General features: G+C 28.4%; 1 pseudogene; it reads left to right on the forward strand.

Moving 5' to 3' along the window:
- The first annotated feature begins 13,565 nt into the window (after positions 1–13,565).
- Positions 13,566–15,579, forward strand: LOC149515621 (uncharacterized; annotated as a pseudogene).
- The last annotated feature ends 693 nt before the right edge of the window (positions 15,580–16,272 follow it).

Below are 16,272 nucleotides of genomic sequence, written 5' to 3' on the forward strand. Positions count from 1 at the left end.
CACTAGGATGCTTCCAATACATTCCTTCGTTTTTTCATATTATTAGAGAAGAAACTTGAAACCTGTTTGAAGAAAGAAAGCAGGAAAGAATAGTTATGACAGAGCAGCAGAAATTCATCCTTTAGTGGAAGTTGAAGCACCAGCAACGACAGCGCCGTTGGTGCCTCCTCGTGGCTCTGCTACTTATAGTAATTTAAAATGTGATGCATATCAAATTAGATAAAATATTTAATTATTGATAAATAAAATTAATTTTTGTATTAATTTATTTATTTTTTAAATAATTATGTTTGAACAAAAATAATTATCATATAATAAATGATCATAATTATTTGAATATAAATATATTATTATTCATAAAAGTTATGATTATACAAAAAGTCATAACCATTTAAATAAAAGTTTATGTCTTTCATTCATTATAAATAAATCTTTCAGTATAATTATTTTTACTGTTTTTGATTGGAGATTTTGAGCCTTTATTATATCATAAAAATATAATTATCTTTAAGAAAGTACTGTTTACATCTTAAAGTCAAAATTCTTTTCTATTATTTCTTTTTTCTTATTTATTTTTTTCAATAATTTAAAGGTAATTATGAGAAATTTATATTTCGTATAAAAAAAATATAACGAAAAAAAATTGGCATGATTTAGATATCAATATTAGAGAAAGCTCAAAGTGTCAAAGGATTAATGTTTCTATAGACTAAAATGTTAATTTTCATAAAGATCTTCATTAGAGGTATGTTTTTTTTTTTTTGTATAATTATTGTTAAAAAGATTGACTGAATGAGATAAACATTTTAACAATTTATCTCATTAGTGTGTAAAGTTAAAACATAATATGTAAAATATTGATTACATTGCATAAGTTTATGTATATATTGAAATTGACTTCATAATTGTATTTAATGAATTGTAATATATATATATATATATATATATTTGAAAAATCGATACTTATAAAGATTTGGATAGGAAATAACTTGAAAACATAAAAGAAAAAAACATGAATTGTTTTCTAATCAAAAGAATTATCACTTGTTATCAAGTAATGAGTTAAATTGGATTTTAATAAAATGACCAATTGTTTAATTGTTATGTTTTGGTTATATATAGAATAAGCAAATTGTTCAATGGTTTCTATGAAACAATTTGAAATGGGTAAAGGAATTTACCATGAGAAATTAGATGTAAGTAGAGAATAATGCAAAAAATAATATTTGACTACAAGATTAGTTTTATTATTAAATCATGGCACCAAAATTGAAATAATAAATTGAGTCAAGCTATTTGTATGGTTCTATCTTTGTTGATCGTTTATAAATCAAATATTATTATTTTTTTTAAATTTATTATTGGTTCAAATTTTAACCAGTGTTCAATTTTCATGAAAACTAATTAAAATTAAATTGATGCATGTGAATAATTATTATTAAGATATGGTGTTTCAGGGATTAATTGGTGGATAATAAATCAAATAATTTTTATTATCATAAACATAGTCAGTGTGACATGTATTTTACCTGCTAGGTGTATTATACTAGAAGTGATTGTACAAAATAAGATTTTATTGTGAACAATCACAAAGTAAAAATCATAAATAACCATTAAAGAGTTAATCAATGGTTATAAAAATGCATTGTTGTTTTTGGCATATGGGATATTGATTAAATGAAAAGGCATGTAATTGAAAATATTGAAGCATTTGTCAATTACTAGCATTTTGAAAGAGGCTCATCAATGTCTAATTAGCCATGTTTATAAATTAGAAAAGAACATACAAAGTCAATGTTCCAAAAGCACCAATACATGTATGTGTTTAATTTTATTTCGTGATGGCATGGAAAACATTGGTATTGTTTGCCATATATTACAAAAATGAACTAAATAGAATTTTCTTTTTTATACATATAAAAAAGATATGGACTATGGAGATAGAATGCTATCATCCAATTAATACATTATTAGTTAAAGACAATGAAGATATTTTCACTTCTTATACCCGAAAAAATAGCCTTTTATAGGCTATTAAAATGAAAAATGAACAAGTTTTTTAGGTTTTCAATAGTTTCATGACAATGGCAAGGATGTGACTGGTTATACACCATATTAACATGTGGATTTAGATAATAATATTGGTTTATGAAAGTCGTAAGTTTTAAAGTTAGCCAATCAATGATTTAAGCAACGCAAATTCATCACGAATTTTTGCATGAAATATGAGTAAAACTCATATTATAATTATTGTTTATACTATTTTAGGAAAATGATTATTTGGATTTGTGTTTCATTTATGGTGATCTAGATATAAACATATTAATGATAAATGATTATGAAAGTATTTGAAATTAGAGTTAAATATACTATGGACTCTTATTGTATATAGGCATATTAGTCCTATGAGTAAAGTTTAATTTTATTATTTATCCAAAAATGTTATGACTAATTAAAGGTGTTAAATAATAGAGATATATAGGTTGCATAATGGTGGAGAAATAAAGTTATCATAAAATTTTAAAATCAAGTTTAGAGGTTTTAATAGTTGTGAACTTAGGATTGGCTATTGGACAATTAATATATGCATTGAAAACTCATGATAACATTTAAAACAATTGGTTTTCACTAAAAGCCATCATTATAAATGAGATAACTTCAATAGCCAAATTTACATGATTTATAGGTATGATATGGATTATTATGGTTGGCTTAGAATAGTCATAAGCCAAAATTGTTGTCATAATCTTGATCATGTTGTGGTAATTTTTCATTATATATATGGTCTAATTCATAGATTGTATAAATGATTTATCATCTATAGTTTTATATAGTGAAAACTTCAAAGTACATTTACTTTGGAAGCTATAAGTGATTCAAAGATCTTATGAATTTAAAAACTTTTATAATAGCAAAAAGAATGCTATTTAATCCATTTGGGTGATGAAAATGGTTTTGTTCATAGTATTAAAAAATTATTAATAGTGTCCATGATAAAATAGATTAATATAAGTATTTATGAATTGACATAAAAAATCTTAAAAAGAGACTATAGAGGCATGATTATAGTTAAAATCTGTTTATTAATGTAAACTCTTATATTGAGTTAAAATATAAAAGTTTTGAAACTTTTATAGAAATATTAGGATATTTGCAAGTTATATTTCACTTAGAGTGGATTTGAAGGCCTTATTTTTTTTTTTTTTGTAAATCACCAAATAGTAAAGAGATAAATGAAATGGCAACTTTAATTAAATAAATATGATATCTTGAACAATTGAATGAGACATTTTTTAATAAAAAAATGCATACTTACACATGGTGAGGACGATAAGAATCAAAAGAAATAAAAATTACAATATAGTGTTGTAAGATTTTAGTATAATTTTATGAGCAAATTATACAAGCTTATAAGTTTAGACACTTAAAGTAAAATCATAAAAAGGTCTTTAAAAATCTTAGAAGGACTAAAATTATTTGGTTTATTCATTGAATTTATCCAATTGTAATAAAATTATAATTGTTTAAAAATTTATAAAAGTATGGAAATAGAATGGTTGAAATTAATGAATATAGAGTTGTGGCTACAACCAAAACTAACTATTTCTTAGAAGGATAAGAATGAGGCAACAATGTCTGAAGCATATAAATGATATGCAAAATGAAAAGTTTAGACATATTTGGCTAAAGTGATTATATTAGAGATTCAATCTCAAGTAGAAGTAATTACCATAAAAGAAAATTGAATTTCAAAATATTTAGTTAGTAGTACTACAAGTAGAATGAATTTAAACCTTTACTATTAGACACCAATAATGGAAACCTAACTTTGAATTATAACCTCTAATTTCAAATTTTAATGGATACAAACAAGTTATTATTATGTGTTTATTAAGCACTAATAAAATTCATTCAAAATTTGAAAACTAGTGTGATCCATTACGTAGGGAGGATGAGTTTTTATACTCTTAATGGAGTTTTAAATGTCTAAAGCAATGGAGACATAATGAAAACTCTACTTATATAAATATAAAAGTAGTGTTGTTTCAATAAAAAGAATTGGGGTCTCTCTTATAAATATTTATGAATAGGATAAGTACATGGTTATAATAGTATTAAAAGCGATTATAAATCTCTAACAGAAGAATAAATAAATATTATGTGTGTTATATCTTTAATCTTAACACTAAAAGTTAGAATTCTAAGATATATACACTAATCGAAGGTTTAAATCGAGAAATATCTTCTTGTATTCATAATATTTATTTATGTAAAAGGTAAAAATTAAATACCAATATTCTATGCTAGTAGAGGATTATTGGTAATTTAAAATATGGTACATCCTACATTTGATAGAAATATTTAATTATTGATGAATAAAATTAATTTTTGTATTAATTATATTCATATTTTAAATAATTATGTTTGAATAGAAACAATTATCATATGATAAATTGTCATAACTCTTTGAATATAAATAGATTATTATTCATAAAGGTCATGATTATATAAAAGGTTATAACTATCTTAGAAGTTTATGTTTGTTCTTTCATTATAAGTAAATCTTTTAGTATAATCATTTTCACTGTTTCTGATTAGAGAATTTGAGGCTTTGTCGTATCCAAAAGTCATAATTGCCTTTAAGAAAATGCTCTTCACACTTAAAAGTCAAAATTTTTTTCTATTATTTCTCTTTATTTATTTATTTTTTCTAATAGCTACATCAAAAAAAGGTAGCTGATTGAGTAGTGTTTGCCATAATGTACCATTCTGGTGATTCACACAAGGCCAACGAAGAAAAAGAACTATTGTTGCAAATGCATATGGACAATTAGCTTCATTGTCCTCCTCCTGATAATCCTTGGTGCCACTTTGGCATTTGCTACCTTGTTTTTCACCCAAAACTTCCAAATGCTCCACTACTAATAGCATAGGAATAGGTGATTTAAGGCTTAGCTTTGATATGACCTCATATGCAAAATTTCAACTTCAAGATCACAGCTACTAATCTGAACAAGAAAATTGGAATATCCCAACATAATGCAATGCATCATGATTTATCTTAGGAAGAAACTATGTCTCCAAGTATTGTTAAAAACTAGGTCTTCTACCATTAAAGTTCTTTTTGTTAAAGATTCTAAAAATTTTTTAATTGAAAAAGTAGTTTAAAAAATTACATTTATTACCTTTTACATCAAATTGTCAAGAATTTTTTTTATCTATTGTTCAAAACAAAATATTTATACCTAAGGATGAAAATAGTCTATATTAAGCTTTTTACATTAGAAAAGTTCATATAAAGTTTTTTTTTTAAAATTTGACCTAATCATAGCCCTATTATTAATATAATAAGTATTTATAGCTTCAACCTAAAAATATCTTAATAAATTATTTTCACAAGGCATGGTTCTAATAATTTCTTTAAAAGTTTTATTCTTCCTTTTAACAAATTTATTTTTGTTGATAAGTTCTAAGAGAAAAAATTATGGCTAATTCATTACAAAAATGATTAAAATTAAAATTTCAAATTCTTCCCATGATCTCTAACATGGAATTGAATATTCTTTTTCATTTTGATTTTGCTTTCAAAAAGTGATGAAATTTTCTGAAGCTTCACTTTAGAAGATAAAAATAAAATCGTTATATATCTAATAAAATCATCAACAATAACAATCATATTGCTTAGTACTAAGACTTATTATTTTAGTTTGACCAAAAAGATCAATATAAAGTGTTTTTAATGGTTTTATAGTAGAAATACAAGTTTTTGATTTAAAAGAGCTCATTTTTATGTTTTTCTTTAACACATGCATCACACTCTTTGTCATTCTCAAAATTCAATTTTTGAAAGCTAACAAAATCATTTTGTGTAAGTTTTGAAATCACATACATGATAGTATGTCCTTTGTTTTTATGCCAAATCCAACATCCATCTTTTTTACTAGCCATTAAATATATATTTTTAGAAGATAAATTAGCAAAGTAAATCATATAGATATCTTCTTCACATTGTCCAATAAAAACAACTTTGTTTATCTTGACATCAATTACTTGACAACTTATAACATCAAATATAACTTTAAGACCTTTATGCCATAATTGACTAATGCTAAGAGATTATGCTTAGGACCTTTAACAAACAACACATTATCAATATTTGTAGAAAAATTGTTACCAATAGAACCAATTCTTTCAATCTGGCTTTTAGATTTGTCTCAAGATGTAACATCTCGACCACCATTAGGATTTAAACTCTTGAATTGATTCTTGTCTCCTTTTATATATCTTGAACATCAACTATCAAGATACATGTATCCCTTGTTATTGAATGTGCCTTGTAGCAATGCACATTTACCTATAAAACCATAATCAAAACTTTTTTAAGGTACGTGAACTTTCTTGAGCCTTAGGAGTTATTGTCAATAATTTTTGTACCTTTAGGAATCTAATTCTTTATCATATTTTCATCTTGAGGTTGGTAACTTATTTTGGAATCCACAACTCTTAATAAGTTTACCTCTATGAGTCATAAAACATGCATTTACTAGATGTTTCAGTTGAATCACTTATTTCGATAAAAAAATTTTTTAAATGAGTTTTTCTTTCAACACCATTATAACTTAAGCCATCTTTATTAAATAATACTCTTTGAGATTCAAGCATATAATTGAGCATTTGTTGTTCTATATAAAATCTCGAAAATAAATTATGTAAATTTTTTTTTTCAAATCATCTATTTTTATCTTAAAATCTTTTTTTTTTTAGTTAAATACTCATTTTCAACTTTTAACTTTTGAAATCCTTTTATTGTATTTTAAGCTCATTATTTCAAATTCAAAAACTAACTCATTGAATGCATTTTATAATTTTTTAAAAGAATAAGAATCTAACCCTAAGAGTTTGAAGTTAGTTTAAATCATTGGTTGGCTACCACCTCCTCTTCTAATATTCATCATTAAAAAATCACTAATACTTCATGTGGCCAGCATTACTTTCTTTCTTGGTTTCTTTGCATTATTCTTGTTCCATAGAGAACAATCATATTTATTGTGATAGGGTTTCTTACATTCATAACACACTATGGGATTATTTTCTTTTTTACTTTATTATCTTTTTACCATTTTCTTTTTTTAAGTTTTCTTTTATTTTGTATGATTATTCATTTTTATGTACCTTATGAACTTTTTAGCAACTAGTGCCAATGATTCCTCATTTTTATTCTTTTCATCATTTCATAACGCTCTTCTTTTTAGATAGTTGACTTTAGAGCCATTCAAACTATCTTGGTTTACTCTTGTCCACACTTTAATTTCATCTCATACGTTAAAAGTAAACCAATAAATTTATCCAAGAATAGTGTATGATGATTTTTTAGTTTTTCAATGGTTGTTATCTTGGTTCTTAACATTTTGGTTGATTATTCAAAATTTTCTTCACTATTTTCACATTAATATGTCTTCCTAAGAACTTTTAAACCATTGATGATATCGATGAAATAATTGACATTTTAGATATGGTTTCTTCCTATTTCATCTTTAAGAGCTCATATGATTTCTCGTTTTTATTCTTTTCATCATTTCATAACGCTCTTCTTTTTAAATAGTTGACTTTAGAGCCATTCAAACTTTCTTGGTTTACTCTTGTCCACACTTTTAATTTCATTTCATACGTTAAAAGTAAACCAATGAGTTTGTCCAAGAATAGTGTATGAGGATTTTTTAGTTTTTCAATGGTTGTTATCTTGGTCTTTTAACATTTTGGTTAGTTATTCAAAATTTTCTTCACCATTTTCACATTAATATGTTTTCCTAAGAACTTTTAAACCGTTGATGCTATTGATGAAACAATTGACATTTTAGATATAGTTTCTTCCTATTTCATCTTTAAGAGCTCATATGATTCATCATTTTTATTCTCTTCATCATTTCATAACGTTCTTCTTTTTAGATAGTTGACGTTAGAGCCATTCAAACTTTCTTAGTTGACTCTTGTCCACACTTTAACTTCATCTCATACGTTAAAAGTAAACCAATGAGTTTATCTAAGAATAGTGTATGAGGATTTTTTTAGTTTTTCAATGGTTGTTATCTTGGTCTTTTAACATTTTGGTTGATTATTCAAAATTTTTTTCACCATTTTCACATTAATAGGTCTTTTTAAGAACTTTTAAACCGTTGATGATATCGATGAACAGTTGATATTTTAGATATGGTTTCTTCTTATTTCATCTTTAAAAGCTTATATGATTCCTTATTTTTATTCTTTTCATCATTTCATAATGCTCTTCTTTTTAGATAGTTGGCTTTAGAGCCATTCAAACTTTCTTGGTTGACTCTTGTTCACACTTTAATTTCATTTCATACGTTAAAAGTAAACCAATGAGTTTATCTAAGAATAGTATATAAGGACTTTTAGTTTTTCAATGGTTGTTATCTTGGTCTTTTAATATTTTGGTTGATTATTCAAAATTTTCTTCACCATTTTCACATTAATATGTCTTTCTAAGAACTTTTAAACCGTTGATGATATCGATAAAATAGTTGACATTTTAGATATGGTTTCTTCCTATTTCATCTTTAAGAGCTCATATGATTCCTCATTTTTATTCTTTTCATCATTTCATAACGCTATTTTTTTTAGATAGTTGACTTTAGAGCCATTCAAACTTTCTTGGTTGACTCTTGTCCACATTTTAATTTCATCTCATACGTTAAAAGTAAACCAATGAGTTTATCCAAGAATAGTGTATGAGGATTTTTTAGTTTTTCAATGGTTGTTATCTGGGTCTTTTAACATTTTGGTTGATTATTCAAAATTTTCTTCACCATTTTCACATTAATAAGTCTTTCTAAGAACTCTTAAACCGTTGATGATATCAATGAAACAATTGACATTTTAGATATGGTTTCTTCCTATTTCATCTTTAAGAGCTCATAATTATGTTTGAGCATACCAATCTTAGTTTTCTTAACTTGATTTGTACCTTTATAAGTGATTGCCAATTTGTCTCAAATTTTTTTTTCATTATCACACAATGAAATTTTGTTGTATTTACTAGGCCCAATACATAAAAAAGTATATGCAATGCTTTGGCATTAAGTTAAGCCATTTTGAAGTCATTGGTATCCCATTCATTTTATTATTAGATGATTTTTTTATCTTCCATTTTCTTCTTTTGAATGAATGGATTACTTACAATTACCCTCCACACTTCATAATCATTAGCTTGAATGAATAATCCCATTATACTTTTTCAATATGAATAGTTTTCACCAATGAAAATTGAAGATTTTATAATGAAATGATTTTCATTACCAATAAATGTGACAATCGTTTCAACTACCATAAGACACACTTTATGTTGATTTTCATTTGTGTCTTGGTTTTGATTGTTACATGTTGATGGTTGCTTTTTACAAGATATTTCTTCATCTTTTTTGTCATTTTTATGTATGTCCTCTAGTTATTTCCAATTTTCCTTGAAGGTGGAAAAATTTAAGATTAAATTGAAAATATGGAAGTCAAGGCTTTTGTAAAGAATGCTTTTGGCTTTAGTATCATCTTGTATTTTCTTCATGAATGCTTATTGATTAGATGAAGTTCTAATACCACTTTTTATCACCATAAAAGCTTTTAGGTTAGTTGCCATTATAAATACCTTCATTCTTATTCTTCAATAAAAATAACCAAATTGGTCAATTTTTGGAGTTATGTAAAGTTTCTCACCTTTTTAGACAAGATTTTTTAAGCAATTGGATTATTTTTAGATTGTTAAACCAACAAAAAAAGAATTCTAGCTCTAATAGCAATTGCTAGCTTAAAAGATTGGATAAACCAAGAAAGGGTTAATTAAGTTATTAGAAAATTTAATAAATAATTGACTAAATATGAAATTTAACACAAATACAAAAATATAAGCAATTATAAATAAATAATGTGAAAAATTAAAATGAAATGATAGAAAATCAAATATAAGAATTTATAAAGGTTTGATCTTTTTTGAAAAGTTCCTATGCCTCTCTCTTAACTTTCTTTCCCAAAAAGTATAATCCACTAATTCTTGAATTCTACAAATTACATTTCAAGGTTAAGGTATAATCTTTACACAATCACTCAAACCTTTAATCATTTTCTCAAAATCTCACAAATACATTAAAGATTTCATTTTCCTTAAATTCACTATCTTAAATGAGATGTATTGTTTTTCATAAACTAAATAACTTCATAAAGGTTGAGTGTTTGCTATATGAAGTACAAACAAATGGTGAGAATAATGAATAAGAGTATTGAATACAAAGAAATGGGAAATTGAGCTCTGAACTATTTGATTGCTTTTGAATGCTTGAAGGAAATAAAGTACAATTTTGGCTTCTTTTAGCTCTTCTTGATGTAGATGGTGTTGAAATACCTATTTATATAGATAAAAATGAATTAAAGCCATTAGGATTGAGTATTTTGATAAATGCCCAGTTTATTTTCTTTCAAAATAGTTGTTTATGATTATTAAAAATAAGGTGATCAATCATATTTTGAAGAGGATCGATCTTGTCTAGTTGTAGGTTTAAATTTTTGTAATGTTAGTAGTTGGAGAGAGCAATCCTCTTGCTTTATAGCTAAAAACAAGAACTTTATATTAGAAACCCTATTAATATTTTTTTACTATGGGATTAATCTTTTTTGGTTTTTTAAAATTCTTTAGCTTTTATTAAAAATTGATCAATCTTTTTTTAATAAAGGACCAATAAAATTTTATGTTTTAGGCCAAAAGCATTTCTAATTATGGCAAAGGGATCGATCATTTCTTCTTACTTTTAAATTTTGTCGATTTTAAATTACAAGTTTCAAATGAGCCGTGCTAGGCTGGCACAACTTATTTAAATATTAGCCCATGTATTAATGGATCATGTCGGCCCAACACTATTTTTTAACATGCTGTGAAGGCTAAGGATAAGGTCCAACATGCACATGACTTGTAACCTTCATGGATAATGTTGTGCCAAGTACAACACTATTTTTCGTGCTGAAATGGGTCAAGCATAATCCATTAATAGCTTTTCAAAATTTTAATTATTTTTTTTAAAATTTATCTATTATTAAAAATAACATGCTAAGATAAATAAAAATGACATGTTATTTACATGGTTCAACAAAATATCTACATCTACGGAAAGGGTTAAAAAAATCCACTAAATAAAATATTGAAATTACAATCCTAATATTTCAAAAAACACACACATACATATAAAAAATATTATAAAATATGAGATTATTATTCTATTTTTTATTCTCATTATCTAATGATTTACTTATATAATATGTTATCTTGTGCATTTATTTTATGCCTTTCATCATGTAGTAATTTATTTTGTTAATTGAATTTGTACTTGACTTGAAGTCTTAATTTATTTATGTCATTTTATTTTTGCTAATCACTAGTTAAATTAAATATAAATTACCAACAAAATATCAAAAGCAAAAAATATTTTCATTGTATACAAAAAAAATAACATAAATACAGTTAAAGGTTAAGAGCCCACTTATAAAAATTAGGACCAACATGATACAATTGGACCTGTGTGTCATGATGATCTATGCGCCTAAAATCTTTTCGCCCAGCATGACACATATATATGTACCGTGCTTGGCCCAACTTGATTACTTAATAGCAAGTTGTGCCAAGCACAATCTATATATCGTGTCGAATTTTGTCGTGTTATAGGCCACCTAACCCATTTGATGCCTTTAATTTTAATCTTTGTAGAAAAGTTGGTTTTGTATTCAAAATATATTTCTAACATAAGCTATCTTGGAAAACTTATTCTTTTGTGATTGAAACATATTAAACCAATTTTCCAAGATGCTTTTCAAATATTACCAAATTAAAATTTTTTTTTTATTTAGTACCAAAGTATTTATCAATTAATAACTTGTACTAAATAGTTCTTAATAATCAATCTATTTAACTTAATATTTTTCCATTTCAAAATAAAGATTCATTCAAAATTAACAAATTCATCCAACTTAATCAAAATTGCTTTTAGAAAAGCTAGAAATAATCAATGAGTAGTATATGGAATGAAATCTTAGTCTTTAAATATTCATTAAGAGTTGGCAATAGCTATGTGACCTGTTACTTGAGTTTGGCTTTTTAATTTCAGTAATCAAGATTCAAATCCTAACAATTTTAATTATATCTATTGGTAAAATTAAGTACATAATCTACTTCAATTATTATTTTTCAATACCCCAATATTTGATCAACTATCATCTCTAAATAAGAATGAAAATTTTATCTAAATTCAATAAAAATTTTGGTTTTTTATTCAAATGAAAAAGAGTATGAATAATAAATTTTGGAGATATGGATGAGGATAGGAATGATTTTGAAACTTATGTTTGATATATAGATGAGGATAAGCAATACAACATCCATCCTATACCCTATATATATTTAAAAATATTTTTTTAGGGTTTCAACTTTCAAACTTTTTGTGATCTACCGTTTCTTATATGTTAATAAGAGTTATAATATGTATATATTACATAAACATTGATAAAAGAAAATTTATGTACTATTATTTTTTTCTTACTAATGATAAGTGTTTCTTGTTATTTAATTTTCAACAAGTTATTCATGAGGTCATTGATATGTGCACCATGAGAAATTTTTAAGATGATGAATTTTTTTTTAATTATCTTTTTATACTAAACCTTTGTATGGTTTTTATTTGGTGAATTTTTGTAATTTAGATCTGTATTTTTTTTAAGTTTTTATTTTTTAACTAATATTAAATATTTTAATTTTAATTTTTAATATTTTTAAAGAACTACAAAAAGTGAATTCATAAAAACAAAGAAATTAAATCGTAAAAAGTCTCTCCTAGGTTTGATGAGAGTTTTTGTCTTGTTTTAGTTTTAAGTACAAGGTTTCGTGTCTCCTGGGAATTTTTGGAGGGGAGAGTCTGTGGTTTGCAATCGACGGCTACGGTGATTATTATACTTTGGTGTTTCAATCGTTTTCTTCTGAGATCTTCTAGGACTGGAGGATGGCTGAGGAACTGGAGGAGTTATGGTCAAAGCTCTCATTGACAGAAAGAAGAGAGGGGAGGTTAGGGTTGAAAAGGGATGGATTGAATCCATTGAGGCGGAGGGTAAAGCTTGCCTCCTAAGGAAGGTTCTGGAAATATGGAAGCCATGAGGATAGTCCTGTACAAATATGGAAACTGGAAAAAGGTTTGCAGATAACAGAAGTAGGAGAGAAACTTTATCTATTTCATTTTGAGGATATGATGGAAAAGAACAGGGTACTATTGACTCAACCATGGACGTTTAATAATGCTTTAGTTATGCTTAGAGAGTTTGAAGGCTCGATCCCATCGGAGTCCATTGATATGAGCAGGTGTCCTTTCTGGATCCAAGTTTTTGGGCTGCCACTGAAAATGATGAACAAAAAAGAGGGGATAGTTATAGGAGAAATAGTGGGTGATGTAGAAGAAGTCGACTCGAATGATGATAATGTTGCGTGGGGCAAATAGCTCAGAATTAGGGTTAGCTTAAATGTTAATATGCCTTTGAAAAGGGGCATGAGGATTGCAGTTACAGATGGAAGTAAAGTCTTAGTGATGTTCAGATATGAGAAGCTTCCCAATTTTTGTTTTGTGTGCGGTAAGCTTGATCGCCAGGAAAACAAATGCAATATTGCAATAATGAGGAAAAGCGAAAGGGGGTCAGTTCGAAAAGAATATGGTCGATGGATGTGTGCAGACTCCACGAAGTTACGGTCTGTTAGATCAAAGGGATATACTCCAAGCGATTATAGTGAAAACAGTAACTCTGGTTATAATCCATATGGTAAGTTCCCTGGAACTAAGAAGATGACGATGGAGGCAGTAATAGGCGATGGGTCAACGGGGGATAGCCAGGAATGTGCGTCAGGGAAACACGAAGGGAGAGGCGAAAATCAAGGAAGAAGTCAATGCAGGGCTAAGAATAAGGCGAAATCTCATCCCGAGAATGACAAATATAAAGTTGTTCTAATTAGCAGTGGGGGTTTAAGAGGGAATGCTAAATCTACAGAGAAAGACACTATTGAATCAAATCTGGTTGAAGAGAAGATTAGGGAGGAAAATTTGAAGCGCCCAAGTTCAAATCTTGATGTTTGGGGCCAAAACCAAAGGAAAACAAATCATGGGCCGGAAGGGGATATAATAGGGGAGAACAAACATGAGATTGTTACCAACTCGGCCCATAGGAGGAGCCCTAAAAGATGGAAATGGTTTGCAAGGAGCATGGGTAAGAAGATTGTTTTAGAACAAGAAAACGGACTCTACGTAATACTCAAGATGATCATGAGTCAGAGAATGGGAGCAAGAAACAACAATGCTTTATGGAAGTGAACTAATATAGTGCTCATAATGACTTAACGGTGGTGGTTGGTGAGGATCACCAGCCCCGCCGGCAACAATGAAGCTCTTTGTCTGGAACTGTTGAGAGTTGGGGGTCCCTCGAGCGGTTCATGAAGTGATCAAATTGGTCAGGATGTCCCTTAGTGCTTTTCCTAATTGAGACAAAAAGGGGGCGGTGAAATGGAGAAGTTAAGGGTGAGATGGGGTTTTGATAATATCTTCACGGTGGATAGCGTTGGTAGAAGTGGGGGTTTGGCGTTGTCGTGGATGAATAATATTGATTTACAATTGATGACCTTTTCAAGGAGGCATGTGTACACGAAGTTACATTTGGAAGGTGGTGGCCATGTTTGGAGGTTTACTGGTTTCTATGGGCATCCAGAGACACAAAAGAGGAAGGAGTCGTAGGATCTTTTACGGTCCCTTTACAAGACATCGGAGCTTTCATGGGTGTGGGAATATTTCAATGAATTGTTATCAGATGATGAAAAGGTATGGGGCATGAAACAGCCTGCATGGCAGATCAAAGATTTCAGAGACGCCGCTGATAATTGTGAAAAATGAGATACCAGTCAGGGGCCCTCGGTTAGCATGGCAACCCGGGAATGGGGAGGAATGCGTGTATGAGAGGTTGGATTGATGTTTTGCGTCAACTGCTTGGCTAAACCTTTTCCCTTTTTCGTTGGAGGATAACCTTGCGGCAACTACATCTGATCATTTGCCATTACTGTTGAATATACAAGATAAACCACCTCAAAGGCATGGGGCCAAGAAAAGAATGTTCAGATTTGAAAACATTTGGGCACAACATGTGGAATGCGAGGACGTTATTAGGGAGTGTTAGGATAGAATATAGCCAAATTTGTTGGGAGAAATCTTGAACTGATTGCAAAAGTGCAGTAATAGGCTAGGATCGTGGAATAAAGAGGTTTTTGGGCATGTCCAGAACCAGATAAACCATAAACAAAAAGAATTGCGAGACCTGCTAAGCAAAGAACAAAGTGGAGAACAATCGGGAAGGGTACAAGATTGCAAAGAAGTGCTGAGTGGCTTACTACAAAGGGAAGAAATTAAACAATGTGGAGGCAACGATCAAAAGAAGTCTGGCTTGTGGAGGGCGATCAGAACACACGGTTCTTCCATGCATCTGCTTTTAATAGGAGGAAAAATCTGATCACCAAGCTAAGAGATGATACAGGAAGGTGGATATCAAATGGGAGGGAGATTGAACGAATCTTTGTGGAATATTTCCAAGGTATTTTTACTACTTTTCTGGTTAGTGAGCTTGAAAGAGTTGTTGATTGTGTGGAGGCAAGGGTCATAGACGAAACGAATTTGTAGCTTGAACATGATTTCACGGCAGCAGAAGTAAAAGAGGCTTTGTTTCTTATGCACCCTAGAAAAGCTGCCGGGCTAGATGGTATGATTGCTTTTTTCTTCCAAAAATATTGGCATGTTGTAGGGGAAGGCATTTTTAATGCTGTTCTAAATTTTTTGAATAACAGAGGATCGCTTGTAGATGTTAATCACACCAATATAGCACTTAAACCGAAGGTAAATACTCCAAAATCTAACACAGATTTTCGTCCTATAAGTCTGTGCAATGTTTTGTACAAAATTATCTAAAAAATGCTGGTGATTAGGATTAAAATTTTTCTCACAAAGATTATAGGGCAGAATCAAAGTGCTTTTGTGTCCGGCCGAATGATTTTCGATAATGCAATAGTGGCGCGCGAGACAATTCATGCTATGCTAAACAAAAAGAAATGTAGAATGGGTCAGATGCATTAAAACTAGACATGAGTAAGGCTTATGACCGGATGGAATGGAGGACTATCTAGAAAGGGTGATGGGAAAGATGGGTTTC

Source organism: Durio zibethinus, chromosome 12 (genome assembly GCF_047325235.1).
Source record: "Durio zibethinus cultivar Kanyao isolate XHJ-2024 chromosome 12, ASM4732523v1, whole genome shotgun sequence".
Lineage (NCBI taxonomy): Eukaryota > Viridiplantae > Streptophyta > Magnoliopsida > Malvales > Malvaceae > Durio > Durio zibethinus.